This window comes from Pseudophryne corroboree, chromosome 11 (assembly GCF_028390025.1).
Source record: "Pseudophryne corroboree isolate aPseCor3 chromosome 11, aPseCor3.hap2, whole genome shotgun sequence".
NCBI lineage: Eukaryota > Metazoa > Chordata > Amphibia > Anura > Myobatrachidae > Pseudophryne > Pseudophryne corroboree.
Window position 1 is genome coordinate 325,851,845 of NC_086454.1, and position 17,249 is coordinate 325,869,093.

Below are 17,249 nucleotides of genomic sequence, written 5' to 3' on the forward strand. Positions count from 1 at the left end.
AGGGGCTGGGACATCAGGACACGGGGTAGCACTTTTCGCGCCAGTCAGCTCACCGGCATTCATGCAGGCCGTCTCTTTGAGGGCCGAATTCCGGGGGCATACAATACTGTAGCCACTCGTGCAGGGTATCTCCGAGTTCTCCACAGTTCAGGGAATAGCAGGATGGGTCTCTCAGGAGAGTGAGGGGTAAATTGCAGGAGGATGTCTAAAGATTCTCAGCCTGCCAGACGGAGCTCATGTTAAAAGCAGCCATGCTGGATGGCCCGCCCACCGGAAGTCCGAGTGAGCGTATTCCACCATGATGAAAGACGACACCATCAGGCCCAGGACTTGCATCACTTAGTGTATCAACACTCTTAGGCAACGAATGAAGTGTCTTATCCTGTCCTGAAGTTTCAGGACTTTGTCTGGAGACAGGAACAGTCTCTGACTGTGTGTGTCCAAGAGTGCTTCTAGGTGCACCATGCTCTTCCAATTTATGAGCCACACATGGGCTTGCAGGAAATCCACCGTCAAGTGCAAATGATTGAGGAGGACTTTGTGAGAATTTGCCAGAATCAGCAGGTCATCCAAATATGGGAGGATTCTGATTCCCTATTGATGGAGGTGGGTCGTCATCAAGGCCATTACCTTGGTGAAGATTCGAGGAGCCGTAGCCAGTCCAAATAGCAGAGCCTGGAATTAGTAGTGAAGGTCACCAATAGCAAACCGCAGGAACTGCTGATGCAATATGGCAATAGGAATATGCAGATATGCATCCTGTATATCCAGGGATACCATATAGTCTCCGGGTTCCATAGCCAACACAATTGAGCGCAGTGTTTCCATACGAAACTTGGATACTCTCACAAACTTGTTCAGAGATTTGAGGTTGTGTATAGGCTGGAAAGCCCCATTGGGTTCTGAGACTGAGGTACCTGCACAACCACTCCTGTACTCAGGAGGATCCTACAACCGTTCTTTAGCCAGACCTGGGCGAACTGTAGAAGTCAGACTCCCACCCTGGGGCCCCCTAGGGGGAGGCCCGCCCCGTCATGCAGCAGGCTTGTCATGTTTTGCAGCAGGCTGACGGGCTTACCAGGACTGTTTCGTCTTGTGCTTGGTGGTTTTGGGAGCATGAGATTGTCTCGGGTATGACTGACCTTTTGCATTCCCTTGAGGCCGAGAGGAGCGAAAAGTGGTACCCTTTGCCTTCTGTGCAGAAGGATTAGTAGTTGGGAAAAAAACTGTCTTAGCAGCTTCCAGTTCAGACATAATTTTATTTAGGTCTTCCTCGAACAAAATGTCCCCAGTGAAGGGGAGGACCTCCAAAGTCTTTCTGGAGTCCAGGTCTACTTTCCACGACCTCAACCACAGTATACGGCGCACCAGGACAGACGTAGCCAACGCTTTGGCTGCCAATACTCCCGCCTCAGAGGATGTCTCCTGAATATAATAAATGGTGGTGGTAATGTGAGACAGGTATTGTCTGGCATTCTCAGAAATATCCTTGGGCAGCTCCTCCTCTAACGCGTGAAGCCACGCCTCAATACTTTTTGCAGTCAAAGAGGCAGCTATCATGGGTCTATGGATAGCCCCTGTAAGGGAGTACACAGATTTCAGGCATCCCTCCACACGCTTATCTGTCGGCTCCCTCAGTGAGATGACAGTGGTGACAGGCAGAGTGGATGACACCACAAAGCGGGTGACATGAGAATCCACCGGCGGTGGAGTCTCACAATTATTACACAACTCTGCAGGGAGAGGGTAGCGAGCCAAGGCCCATTTGGGTATAGGTAATTTCTTTCCTGAATTAGACCAGGGTTCCCGCCTGATGTCCACTAAATGATCAGAATGAGGTAAATCAGTTTTAACCACCTTCTGCGGTTTAAACTTATCAATTTTCTATGCCACAGCAGTGGAATCCTCCTCATCTGTGATTTGAAAGATATGCTTAATAGCAATCACCAAGACAGGGACATCAATTTGTAAGGGAGATTCCTCATCAGTAACACAGGATTCAGTGTCGGACAGGACAATATGCTCCCCCTCCTCTTCAGATGAGACATCAGAGAGGTTTGTAGACTGTGACGAGGAAGCAGCCCGCTTAGAGGGCCCAGGGACACGGGAGTGACCTAGGGTAGACTCCTGTCTAACCAGAGACTGGTTTAGTTGCTGCAGTTGGTTAGACAAATTTTCCGCCCAAGGCAGGTTAACCATAGGGACAATTTGTGATGGTAATGGCACGGGTGGTCCCTTAGGGAGCACAGGTGGTCCCATAGGGGGCGCAAGGCATTCCACCAGAGTACTCAGCAGGGTAGTGAACGCTGCCCATGGTGGCTCCTGACTAGATGCAGGAGCTGCGGACTGACTGGGAGGTGCATGATAAGTAGTACACAGACCATCGTACAACACTTCCCCCTCTGATAAATCCTTGGAGCATGCCCTGCATGATGCAGGAGCTTCCACAGATGTATAGCCCTTTCTGTTAGACATAATATATGCAACAAATTGGCAAACACAGTATGATTAATAAGCCAGACAAATTTAACAAACACCTGTGGAATAAAACAGGGTATAACGTGACTGTAACACAGTAGAAATATATTTATATTGATATATAAATACTGTGTATGACTATATTGTAAGACCCAAACGCACCTAGCCCAGGGTACAGAATATAGTGACAGTTATATCTGGGAAACACTGAAAGTGAAGCCACACAGCAGATACAGACACACACACAGTCACATGCAATGCAGAAATTATTATTACGATAAAGCTGCACTGGAGTTATATATATATATATATATATATATATATATATATAACAGCGCGGTCACAGACCGGAGGATATAGCAGAATACTCGTACGATATACTCTGCAATGTACATCTTTTCTCAACTAACGCTGTCTCTAAGACATATAGAATACTCAAGTGACTGTAAAGTCTCAGTGCTGTACACAGGAGGCTTTACATGGGAGACCTTGCCCTGCAATCCCGGAGACCTGCTGCAGCTATGCTGTTAAGATGGCGCCCAGAGTCTCTGTGAGGGAGTAAGGGAGAGTGAGGCAGCTCCATGGCGGGAAATCTGTGAGGAAATGGCGCCCTGGGCCGGGGGGAGGGGTTACAGGCCAAGCGCCACCTCAGAGCCGGCCATAGGCATAGGCAAACTAGGCAATTGCCTAGGGCATTTGATATGCCTAGGGGCATCATTAGCTTCTGCTGATTAAAATGATATGCGGCATGCCTATATTCTGTATGTAGCATTTCATATGCAGATACAGCCACAGTCTCACACAGTATATTGGCATGCTGCATATCAGTTTAATCAGCAGAAGCTGCTTGTGCATCCTAGCCACACAGCAATGTAAATAAGATGCATTTTCATAAATAAAAAAAAAGGTGCCCGACGTTAGCATTGATGCAAGATTTGTGAGGACACATCTGTATCCAAGCAGAGGCAGAGGTCACAGTGTTAGTGGAAGTGTGAGTGCTGTGTGCACGTGAGTGGGTTGGTTGTGCAGTAGTGTTCAGAATATGTGTAAGGAACATTATGTGTGTCATGTAAAAATGCATTAATAATGTGCAACATATGTGTAAAGGGCCACTACTGTATGTGTGTCAATATGTGTATAAGGGCATTAATAATGTGCGGCATATGTGTAACAGGGTACTACTGTATGTGTGTCATTATGTGTATAGGGGCACTAATAATGTGCAGCAAATGTGTAGGGGGCACTATGTGTGTCATTATGTGTATAAGGGCATTAATAATGTGCGGCATATGTGTAAGGGACATTATGTGTAAAAGGGCATTAATAAAGGCTGTCATAATGTGTAAGGTGCATTATGTTTATAAGGACATTAATGTGTCTCATATGTGTAAGGGGCATTACAGTATGATGTAATGTGAATAAGGGGCTCTACTGTGAGGAGTTAAGTTCATAAGGTAAAGTGATACTGCTGTGGGATGTAATATGAATTATGGACACTATCGCAAGATAAAATGTGAATAAAGTTGCAGTACTGTGTGGCGTAATTGGAATTGGGGTTACTGTTGTGTGGCCATACCCCTTCCCAGCAAGAAGATGCCCCTTTTTGGGCTGTGCATCAAATGTGCGAACTGTTCCTATTTAAAATATAGCGGGTACAAGGACTGCTATGGGTGAGGGGTGATGGTGCTGGGAAAGAGGTGCAAGGTCAGAGGCAGAACCAGCGGTGGTGCTAGGGGGCACCAGCCAAAATCTTGCCTAGGGCATCATATTGGTTAGGGCCGGCTCTGCGCCACCTCCCCTATGCTGGACTTCCATCCCAAGTACTGTGGAGCCTTATTAAACAGGTGGTAATATACCTGACCTGTGCTACGATGGCCCTGGTGGTCTAGTGGGGTCCCTGCTCAGTGTCCACGTCAGTACCGCGGTCCGTCTCCCCAGACCGTGGACAGAACGCGATTTAATGGCAGTTCCCGCCTAGGAGACCCTCTTACCTCCTCCCCGTAGCAGCCACGCGATCCAGGAGAGCAGTCTGCGATCGTGCCTAAGTCGGGACGCCTCTGCCACAGGTACCCGGGAACCAGACCAACTGGAGTGTGCGGCTCCGCTTGGGAGTTGTTGGAGCTGCAGCGCTGACTGTCACGCTGACACACAGCGCTGCCAGCCCAGTCAGAAAAGCTAAAATCTTTTGTTGAAAAGCTTTCAGGGCTGCTCAGCACAGCCCCCCTGTTCAGTGACCTAGCTGCTGCAGGCAGGGCCGGTTCTTGGGCGCCCCGGGCGACAATAGGGGGCGTGGCTACGTACAGGGGGCGTGGTCATTTACGCCCCCTGTACAGACTGAAATGATGTGCGGTGCGCGATGACGTCATCGCGCACCGCACAGTAAAGGACCTCTCCACGAAGGGAAACTAGACGCGTACGCGTCTAGTTTCTGTTCACAGCGGCAGCGGGGGGCAACAGGCAGCGGGGGGCACAGCAGCAGCGGATCTTGCCCTGGTGCGGCGCCCTCCGGATGGCGCCCTGCGTCCTCTGGGAGGCGGGCGCCCCGGGCAAAAGTCCTGCTTGCCCGTGGCAAGATCCGCTACTGGCTGCAGGCACCAACTCAAAACTGAGCTCTCAGTGCCTGGAGGCGGGGTTATACAGAAGGCCCCCTATGCATCCTGGGACAGCTAAAGCTTTACCTGTTGGTGCCTCTGGATCAAGATCCACTCTACACCCCGACGATTCCCTGTGGAAACCTGTGTACCCTGCTGCAGAAATAAATATATCTCCTTGATTTTTACACTTATCACCTTTGATCAACTTCAAGAAGATCCTACATCTAACAATCTGGTCCACCCGTATTTATCTACCGGGGCTACAAGTCAAAATAACGCCAGGCCTCCAGAACTGTAGTGTCATATTGTGAGGGTCAGTCCTGGGCCCCATTATTTCTGATGGCGGCCCTGCTTCTCGCCCTGCCAAGACTTTAATGATAAATTGTCATTGTTAGCACAGATTGTTCAGAAACGTTTTCCAACTGAGATATCTCCATCACATCCCTGTACCTAGGAGACCTCTGTGGCTCTGGAAGAGTTTATTGCAGCTGTCTCTGCTCAGAACACACATCCGACAATAAGCAATGTTTTTCACCCAGATAGAACAGATTGTTAGATGCGAGAAAACCCGCGGAAGCGACCCCAGCTGCTCTGGATGATCCCTCTTCTTATACCAGCACTTTGTTTATTTCCCCCCTAATCCGAGCTGCAATTTGTGCCTCTGTGGCGGTGACCTGTAGAGAGTAATCCCGAATCCCTGCCAGGACAGGGACGGGAAGATTGGGCAGTGCAGCAGCGTAATCTGAACACAGCAGCTGGCACGGGAGAGTGATGCTATATGTCACTAGTTACAGAGGAGTTATACGACAGACCTCAAACCCTTGTATCATCAGTAGTCAGCCTCAAGGGTCCAACCAACCTGCAGCCAATCCCCCACCTCCTTCAATGGTAATAACACCTAGTGAGTAATCACGTCCTATCTCCGACAGTCCTCCAGGGATGTGGCTGTACAGGGAACTGGATTCAGCAGAGGGAAGGACACGAAGAACCTGGACACGCCACAAGGACACAGAGAACCTGGACACGCCACAAGGACACAGGGAACCTGGACACGCCACAAGGACACAGGGAACCTGGACGCGCCACAAGGACACAGAGAAGGAGATCTGGTTGTGAGAAATCAGCAATTCATTATGAAAGGAAACTACTGGAGAAATAAAATGTTTTTAGTCACAGGACGGAGCTTCTCATGTATATCATATAATAATAACAACGGTCCGCCATGAATAGACTCACCCCAAATTGTGCCCTTCATCCACGGGGAAGGTTGTTGGGGTTGGGCAGAGGGAAGAGAAAAGGCTGGGTAACTTGCTGTCCAGCTGCTAGGGTTGGGTTACCCTAATATAACTGAGCCATCTGCATGGTGTACTCATGAATAGAGAAGAGCGCCCCAATTAACCATTAAAGGTGCACGCAGATCTGTCAACATCCAATAGTGAATGTAGACGTTGCCTGTATCAGAGCGCAATTGCAGCAGACCTACCCAAGATGCAAGAAATCAGTGTGAAGCCAGATGGATCTCTGCGTACGCACACCACTGATAAGCCACCGGCACACCTATACTACGTGTGACGCCCAACTGCCGCCCAATTACATCCACTAAGCGGCAAGTGATGCCTACAACTCTGAACCACCCGCAGTTGCTCACATTTGTGTATGTAGGCTCTGACACATGCCCAGTTAGGATCTGCCTGGCACACTGGGCAGCTGCCCGGGGCTCCACAATTCTAGGGGAATTCGAGCAGAGGCGCATGGCGGTCACAGATTTAGAGCTGCCAGTCTGAATTCTTTACCTGCCTCCCAGACTGCAGCCAGACAGTGATGGCTGTCAGCATGCTGATAGGTGGATGGCTGGAGCTATCCACCAATCCGAGTGTTCACAGCCACTCACTGTACGGTTGCATGTGTTGTTTTTACTTGGTTCCCATGAATGGGTGAATAGGAGCCCCAGTACATTGCTTTGCCCAGGGCCTTCAATGCTGATAAGACAGCCCTGCCCGCAGATCCCCCTGAGGGCCTGATTCTGTGCCCTGAATGTACACATGAACATTTGCTTGCAGTTGTGGCATTATGTGTGCATGCTGGGCGTTAGGTATTTCATGATATGTACAGCTCAATGTGCTGCAGCAATTCTCCGCCAGGCGTACAAAGGCGAATACGTCCACCTCACCATAGTGCAGCGATGAGACATGTCAGCGTCAGTTCTAATAAGGGGGTCATTCTGACCCGTTCGCTCGCTGCGTTTTAACGCAGCAGAGCGAACGGGTCCCTACTGCGCATGCACCGGCGCCGTAGTGCGCCGACGCTTGCCAGACGGCCGAAGGCCGTAGCAGGGATGCGATCGCCTCTGCCTGATTGTCAGGCAGAGGCAATCACTGGGCGGGAGGGGGCGGAACGGCCGAGTTTGGCCGCTGTTTCGTGGGTTTGGTCTGGCCAACGCAGTCGTGGCCGTACCGAACGGAGGGCTTGCCGCAGCGGCTCCGTGACGTCACACACAGCCACTGTGGGTCGGGGAATGATGAGTAGCTCCCGGCCAGCACGCTAAAGCTGCGCTGGCCGGGAGCTACTCTTGAAGTGGAAAGGCATCGCCGCTGTGCGATGCCTTTGCACTTCTGAGCGGGGGCCGGCACTGACATGCGGGGCGGACTAGCCCTGTGCTGGGCGTCTCCCCGCATGTCAGGGAAGAAGATCGCAGCTGTGCTAAATTTAGCACAGCTACGATCAACTCAGAATGACCCCCTAAGTACACACATATCCTATCTTTATATAATGTAAGATAGTGGCATATACACACGGCCTTCACTGTGTTATTAATAAATGCACATGAAAAGCAATTAAATACCAACATCTGTCATTCACTGATTTATAATTCCAACGGAAATCAGTGGTTGAAATGGGAATGACAAATTAGTGATATAAACAGATGGCTGTAACTGAACATAATATAACTGCAGCTCTAATGCATGAAGCAGAGAACACAGGAATAGCCAATGGGAGGAACCTGCAGGGGGCGCGTTACACTTAGGCGTATACGCTTTTCCTGTACTCACTTTACAACTGTCTGCCCATGTTCCGCACCCGGCGTAAGGATGCAATTCAGTATACATGCATAGTGTGGGAATGTCTGTATTAACACCCCACAACACCCAAAAATGGATTTAAGGGCAAATGTAAATAAGTGCCATTTTTATATTCTACTACAATTACACAACCAAGTTACATTTTGCTTTGATCAGTCATTTCTGTTATATCGCTTTAATGTTTAGTGTTTTGTATTCTGTGATTAGCAATACCTGTATAGTGTATACCACAAGTATGTTTGACCTGCGGCACTCCAGGTGCCATCCATTGTTCTGCTATTAGGACATGCTACATTTGTGAGAGGAAATGCTGGGATGTGTAGTTCCACACCAGCTAGAGTGCCACGGGTTGCATACCCCTGGCGTATACTATAGTTATATTGTATTTTTGGATGCAGTTATTTGTATCGGCTGACACATAGACCTGGCACTAACTGCAGACCCTATGGAGGTCATTCCGACCCGATCGCTCGCTGCAGTTTATCGCAGCGAATCGATCGGGACTGCGCATGCGCCGGCGCATGGCAGCCGTCAGTGCCTAGCGATTGCCTCTGAGACAGAGGCGGTCGCTGGGCGGGAGGAAGCTGAACGGCGGCGTTAAGCTGCCGTTTAGGGGGAGCGGTCCGGCCAACGCAGGCGTGGCCGGACCGCTGGGGGGGTGCGGTCCACGGCGGCTGCGTGACGTCACACGCAGCTGCTGCGGGCCGGGGAGCGATGAGTAGCTCCAGGCCAGCACGCTAAAGCTGCGTTGGCCGGGAGCTACTCTTGAAGTGCAAAGGCATCGCCGCTGTGCGATGCCTTTGCACTTCTGCGAGGGGGGGCCAGACTGACATGCGGGGCGGACTAGCCCTGTGCTGGGCGTCCCCCCGCATTTCAGAGTAAATGATCGTAGCTGTGCTAAATTTAGCACAGCTACGATCAACTCGGAATGACCCCCAATGTTAGGTAATCATCAATCAGAGTACTAGGTAAGAAATCACAACGTTATGGGGGTAATTCAGATCTGATCGCTGCTGTGCGCTTTCACACAGCGCATGTGACTGAGCCGCACTGCGGCGGCCCAACGGATGGCTGCTACGGGGATCTGCGCCCTGTGACGGGATGGCGCGAAGGATCCAGTCGCACGGGCGTTCGCAAGGAGATTGACAGGAAGAGGCCTGTTTGTGGGTGGACACTGATCGTTTTCCGGGAGTGTCTGGAAAAAACGCAGGCAGGCTCAGGCGTTTTGAGGGAGGGTGTCTGACGTCAGATCCAGCCCCCGATCAGGAGGATCAATCGCAGCGGCTGAGTAAGTCCCGGGCTGCGCAGAGACTGCACAAACTGAATTTTGTGCAGTTCTGCTAATAAAGCGATCGCACACTTGCACAGTGATTTTCCCCTCCCCCTGTAGGCGGCGACTATCTGATCGCAGTCTGAATTACCCCCTATGACAGGCCTGGCCGACCTGTGGCTCTCCAGATGTTGTGAAACTACACATCCCAGCATGCCTTGCCAGTTTTAGCATTCCCTAATAGCAAAACTGTGGCAAAGCATGATGGGACTTGTAGTTTTACAACAGCTGGAGAGCCACAGGTTGGCCAGGCCTGCCCTATGACAATAAGAGAGCGTCATATAAGAATTGCAGCCTAGTTATGAAGGTACCTATGAGAACCAGCCCTTCCTTGCTGATGCATTTCAGGAATTCTGACATTATAATGTTTTAATTATTCAGATAAAACACAGCGACAGAAACTGAGTTGGTGCAACGCCAGTGATGTGTTGGTGTATTTATTTAGCTGTGTGGGTAAGACAATACTCTACAGGCTTCTATATATTATGTATGAGCCCAGGGCTGGGACCACACAGGTGACTCTCTAGGATCAGCGGAAGCTTCCAACGCTCTGTACCTGATCAACGTCGCAGGAATCAAAGTAAGCCGCCTATGTAACTTATACAGCTATTATTAATAGAAAACGCGCCATGGTTTCCTAGGGTGTATCTCTGGGGTAGTGTATACTGTAGGGAGGGTAAAGGAAACTGAAATAAGAGAGGAGGGGTGTAGCAACTTATTTACTAAATATGCAACAGGTAGGTTCTCACCTCCAATGAGCCTGCTGCAATTATTCCTGACAGAGATCAGCACCTGGGAGACAGCAGTAATTGCCCTCTGAGAATATTAAGGTGAGAGCTGGCTAACTGGATACAGGAGGGGAAAGGGGAGGGGGGCACTATCATACAGCAAAAGTGTTACAGATAATATTATCTGACAACCCATTGCATTGTCCAACCTGCATTAGATCCCAGCTGACTGTCAGTAAATAACTCACCACCTTCCAACCTGTCTCACCGCTTCTGGAGCACAGGCTCTGTTCCTGATGAAGCCACTTTACCTGGTTGCAGTAGTCCTGGCTGAATTCGGGACCCTAATATAGGGGACGAGGAGCTCATTAATTGTTCTGGGGATGTTAAACAAAAGGGGCACCAATGAATCCAAAAGGAATTATCTCAGCCAGGGCTCATTTCTGGGAACAGTGAGCTAGAAAGCACAGACAAAGTGACAGTAAGTAGATGGGACGTGGAATAAAGCGCTCAGGGCTGAATGACCTCTAAACCCGCAACACCCTAATACCCTGAGTAAGTACCAGGACATAAAGGGGAACTGATCAGAGAGAGCAGGGCAAAACGAATATAGATTAGAGTCAGCAGGGAGGAAATGGAGGGTTGAAAGAGACAGTAAAGAGACAGACATTTGGGGTTCCCGGTCACTTTACGGAGAAAATAACACCAAAAACAGTCAAAAACCTCATGTTGACCTATTGACCTGTCGACCTAGTACATGTCGACCTAACGCCCGTATCGACCTAATGCATTTCGACCTAATGGCAATGTCGACCTTCCGTGATCGACCTAACGAGTGTAGACCTAAGTTGGGTTGACCCAACGACCCATACCCCTGAGAAACAAGAAGGTGCCAGAGAAAGTGAGAGACTACAGTAAGGAGGGGTAGACAATAAGGTGACAGAGAATGTATGTGAGAGAGAGAGACAGTAAGGTTACACAGAATGTGTCTAAGAGAGAGCAAGAAACAGCAGGTGTCAGAGAATGTGAGAGAGAGACACTGAGGTGTCAGAGAATGTGAGAGAGACAGTGAGGTGTCAGAGAATGTGAGAGAGACACTGAGGTGTCAGAAAATGTGAGAGACAGTAATGTGACAGAGAATATATAGGGGGGGGGGAGACAGTAAGGTGATAGAGAATGTTAGAGGGGGGACTGAGGGAGAGACAGTAAGGTGACAGAGAATGTGAGAGAGGGGGGAGTGAGGGAGACAGTAAGGTGACAGAGAATGTGAGAGAGGGGGGGACTGAGGGACAGTAAGGTGACAGATAATGTGAGAGAGGGGGGACTGAGGGACAGTAAGGTGACAGATAATGTGAGAGAGGGGGGACTGAGGAAGAGACAGTAAGGTGACAGATAATGTGAGAGAGGGGGGACTGAGGGAGAGACAGTAAGGTGGCAGATAATGTGAGAGGGGACTGAGGGAGAGAGTAAGGTGACAGAGAATGTGAGAGATGAGAGAGTGAGGGAGACAGTACGGTGACAGATAATCTGAGAGAGGGACTGACTGAGAGAGAGACAGTAAGGTGGCAGATAATGTGAGAGAGAGGGGACTGAGGGAGACAGTAAGGTGACAGAGAATGTGAGAGATGGAGGACTGAGAGAGACAGTAAGGTGACAGAAATGTGAGAGATGGGGGAGTGAGGGAGAGACAGTAAGGTGACGGATAATGTGAGAGATGGGGGAGTGAGAGAGACAGTAAGGTGACAGATAATGTGAGAGAGGGGGGACTGAGAGAGAGACAGTAAGGTGACAGATAATGTGAGAGAGGGGGGACTGAGAGAGAGACAGTAAGGTGACAGATAATGTGAGAGAGGGGGGACTGAGAGAGACAGTAAGGTGACAGATAATGTGAGAGAGGGGGGACTGAGAGAAACAGTTTGGTGACAGATAATGTGAGAGAGGGGGGACTGAGAGAAACAGTTTGGTGACAGATAATGTGAGAGAGGGGGGACTGAGAGAGACAGTAAGGTGACAGATAATGTGAGAGAGGGGGACTGAGGGAGAGACAGTAAGGTGACAGATAATGTGAGAGAGGGGACTGAGGGAGAGACAGTAATGTGACAGATAATATGAGAGTTGGGGGAAGTGAGGGAGAGACAGTAAGGGGAGGTCACCGAGCGTGAGAGCTGCAGCAAGAGACAGAGGAGGAGGAGGAGGAGAACGGAGCACACTGCTTCTATGTGCCTGTGAGTGAGGAGATGGGATGGGGAGAGAGGATGATAAGGATGAGGGTGAGGATGATTCCACTTTCCTGGTAAGTAAACTTTGTTACTAGTCCCTTCTGTATCACTATGCGCCCCTTCCCCTGATCACACCTCTGAACACACACACTGAACACACACATCCCCTGAACACACACACACACACACACACACACACACACACACACACACACACATCTTTTGTGTTTAGCAGCTTAACTATTGATCCCGACAACTTGACTTTATATAGTGTTACTGATCCCTACCTTACATCCTGACCTTACAAAGTGTTACTGATCCCTACCTTAAAGTGGATACACACTGATAGATATATCTGCCGATCAATTGATTGGCAGATATATCTATGGACGGATCGGGCAGTGTTTTGAGCATCCGTCGGGGACTGACGTCATGAACTGGGCGGGCGTGTACGCACGCCCGCCCAGTTCAGCTGTCAATCACCGCTGGCTGCCGCAGCATGTGTACGGGCGGTTGGCCGACCACCCGTACACACACAGCGACGCGCCAATATATCGGTAGAGCCGGCATGATATATCTGTGAACGACGGAGTTCACAGACATATTGCCCGTACACACTGGCCGACAGACCTGCGATATTTCGGCTGTTCAAGAGAACGGCCGATATATCGGCCAGTGTGTACGCACCTTTACATCCTGGTCTTATAGTGTGTAACTGACCCTGACCTTACAGAGTATTACTGATCCCTACCTTTACATCCTGGTCTTATAGTGTGTAACTGACCCTGACCTTACAGAGTATTACTGACCCTTACCTTACATCCTGGTCTTATAGTGTGTAAGTGACCCTGACCTTAGAGAGTGTTATCGATCCCTACCTTACATCCTGGCCTTACAGAGTGCCTACCTTACACACTGATCTTATAGAGTGTTACTGATCCCTACCTTACACACTGGTCTTAAGCTGGGTACACACTGGTCGATATATTGGGCGTTCTATCGAATGGCAGATATATTGCGGGTCCGTCGGCCAGTGTGTACGGACGATAGGTCTGTGAACTCTGTCGTTCCTGCTGCACAGCGTTGCGCTAGGCCCTGCTGCACAGCGGACGGCCAATATATCGTTAGATATATTGGCACGTTGGTGTGTGTGTACGGGCGGCGTACACAAGCTGCAGGAGCCGACGGTGACTGACAGCTGAACTGGGCGGGCATGCGTAAATTACACACGTCCGCCCAGTTCGTGGCGTCAGTCCCCAATGGATTGGGCAGTGTGTATGCACAGCACACTGCCCGATCCGGATTTAGATATATCTGCAGATATATCTTTAGGAGTGTACCCAGCATTACTGTGTGTAACTGATCCCGAATGTACAGAGTGTTACTGATCCCTACCTTACAGTGTGTAATTGATCCTGACCTTACAAAGTGCTGCCGATCCCTACCTTACATTCTGACCTTATATTGTGTAACTGACCCTGACCCTACAGTGTTACTGATCCCTACCTTAAATCCTGATCTTACAGAGTGCTTTCAGATCCCTACCTTGCATCTTGACCTAATAGTGCTACTGATCCCCACCTTACATCCTGACCTTATTGATACTGATCAGTACCTAACATCCTAACTGATCCCTACCTTAAATCCTACCCTTATAGTGTTGGCAACCTCTACATTACAACCTGGACATATAGAATACTGCTAATCCCTACCTTACATCCCGACCTTACAATGGGGGTCATTCCGTGCGATCAACTAGACGCCACCCATGGGGGAGGTTTTTTTTGCATAGTAAGGCTGCGAACGCTTGTGCAGCCGAGCTATGCAAAAACATTTTGTGCAGTTTCTGAGTAGCTCTGGAGTTACTTACCCGCTGCGAAGTCTTCAGCCTGTCAGGTCCCGGAATTGACGTCAGACACCCGCCCTGCAAACGCCTGGACACGCTTGCGTTCGCCGCACCACTCCCAAAAAACGGTCAGTTGACGCCACGGAATGCCTTCCTCCGGTAAATCTTCTTGTGATAGCGGTAGCGATCGCTTTCTTCGTTCTTCTTGTCGTTGCCTAGCGACCGGCGTCGCTGGGCAATGACGCAACTGTGCATTGCGGCCACCGCGGATGCGCAGAACCGACCTGTTCGCACCGCTGTGAAAAACAGAAGCGTGCAAACGGGTTGGAGTGACCGCCAATGTTACTGATCCCTACATTATATCCTGAACTTGTAGTGTTGGTAATCCCCATTTTACATCCTGACCCTATTGTTACTGATCAGTACCTAACATCCTAACCTTATAGTGTGGCAGATCCCTACTTTACATCCTGACCTTGATACTGATCACCACCTTACATCCTGACCTTACAGCGGTTACTGATCCCTGCCTTACATCCTGACCTAACAGTGTTACTGATCCCTACCTTATATCCTAACCTTACAGAGTGTTACTGATCCCTACCTTATATCCTGACCTCACAGTGTTACTGATCCCCGCCTTACATCCTGACCTAACAGTGTTACGGGTCTGGGACTCCAGGTTGACAACAAAAAGGTCGACATGAGTTTTTTATGTTTTTTTGGTGTCGTTTTCTTCGTAGAGTGACCGGGAACCCCAATTAGTGCACCGCGTCCTCTCGCATGGCTCGCTTCGCTCGTCATGCTTCGGGCATGGTGCCTTCGCTCCGCTACCGCTTCGCTCAGCACACTTTACAGTTCCAATCGTAGTCCACGTGGATCGTTAAGTATGAAAAAGTTCCAAAAAAAAAGAAAAAAATTGTGAAAAACTCATGTCGTCCTTGTTCCTGTCGACCTTTTGTCCATGTCGACCTAAGGTGTGTCGACCAATTGACGTCGACCTAAGGTGTGTCGACCTTTTTGTTGTCGACCTGGAGTCCGGATACCCAGTGTTACTGATCCCTACCTTATATCCTGACCTTACGGAGTGTTACTGATCCCTACCTTATATCCTGACCTTACAGTGTTACTGATCCCTACCGTATATCCTGACCTTACAGTGTTACTGATCCCCACCTTACATCCTGACCTAACAGTGTTACTGATCCCTACCTTATATCCTGACCTAACAGAATGTTACTGATCCCTGCCTTACATCCTGACCTTGTTACTGATCCCTACCTTATATCCTGACCTTACAGAGTGTTACTGATCCCTACCTTATATCCTGACCTTACAGAGTGTTACTGATCCCTACCGTATATCCTGACCTAACAGTGTTACTGATCCCTACCTTATATCCTGACCTAACAGAATGTTACTGATCCCTGCCTTACAGCGGTTACTGATCCCTGCCTTACATCCTGACCTAACAGTGTTACTGATCCCTACCTTATATCCTGACCTTACAGAATGTTACTGATCCCTACCTTATATCCTGACCTAACAGAATGTTACTGATCCCTACCTTATATCCTGGCCTAACCGTTACTGATCCCTACCTTACATCCTGACCTTACATAGTGTTACTGATCCTTACCTTATATCCTGACCTTACAGTATTACTGATCCCTACCTTATATCCTGGCCTAACCGTTACTGATCCCTACCTTACATCCTGACCTAACAGTGTTACTGATCCCTACCTTACATCCTGACCTTACATAGTGTTACTGATCCCTACCTTATATCCTGACCTAACAGTGTTACTAACCCCTACCTTACATCCTGACCTAACAGTGTTACTGATCCCTACCTTATATCCTGACATTACAGAATGTTACTGATCCCTACCTTATATCCTGACCTAACAGTGTTACTGATCCCTACCTTATATCCTAACCTAACAGTGTTACTGATCCCTACCTTATATCCTGACCTAACAGTGTTACTGATCACTACCTTATATCCTGACCTTACAGAGTGTTACTGAGCCCTACCTTATATCCTGGACTAACAGTGTTACTGATACCTACCTTATATCCTGACCTAACAGTGTTACTGATCCCCACCTTACATCCTGACCTAACAGTGTTACTGATCCCTACCTTATATCCTGACCTAACAGAATGTTACTGATCCCTGCCTTACATCCTGAACTTGTTACTGATCCCTACTTTATATCCTGACCTTAGTGTTACTGATCCCTACCTTATATCCTGACCTTACAGTGTTACTGATCCCTACCTTATATCCTGACCTTACAGTGTTACTGATCCCTACCTTATATCATGACCTTACAGTGTTACTGATCCCTACCTTATATCCTGACCTTAGAGTGTTACTGATCCCTACCTTATATCCTGACCTTACAGTGTTACTGATCCCTACCTTGTATACTGACCTTACAGAGTGTTACTGATCCCTACCTTATATCCTGTCCTAACGGTGTTACTGATCCCTACCTTATATCCTGACCTGACAGTGTTACTGATCCCTACCTTATATCCTGACCTAACAGTGTTACTGATCACTACCTTATATTTTGACCTTAGAGTGTCACTGATCCCTACCTTACATCCTGACCTTACAGAATGTTACTGATCCCTACCTTATATCCTGACCTAACAGAATGTTACTGATCCCTACCTTATATCCTGGCCTAACCGTTACTGATCCCTACCTTACATCCTGACCTTACAGAGTGTTACTGATCCCTACCTTATATCCTGACCTTACAGTATTACTGATCCCTACCTTATATCCTGACCTTACTGATCCCTACCTTATATCCTGGCCTAACCGTTACTGATCCCTACCTTATATCCTGACCTAACAGTGTAACTGATCCCTACCTTATATCCTGGCCTAACCGTTACTGATCCCTACCTTACAAACTGACCTTAAAGAGCAGAGCCGGCCTTAGGCATAGGCA

The 17,249-nt window shown here is 48.9% G+C and overlaps 1 protein-coding gene across 2 annotated transcripts in view; it reads left to right on the plus strand.

The window, feature by feature from the left end:
* Window positions 1–17,249, plus strand: part of KCNG4 (potassium voltage-gated channel modifier subfamily G member 4) — a 114,441-nt gene that overhangs the window by 48,584 nt on the left and 48,608 nt on the right. Inside the window, exon 1 of one of the 2 annotated variants that reach the window (XM_063945717.1) lies at window positions 12,215–12,503. The exons of the other annotated variant lie outside the window; for it this stretch is intronic. The gene's annotated coding sequence lies outside the window, so the exon portion shown is untranslated. Of the gene's footprint in view, window positions 1–12,214; window positions 12,504–17,249 lie in introns of those variants that run through there. 2 annotated transcript variants of the gene reach the window in all.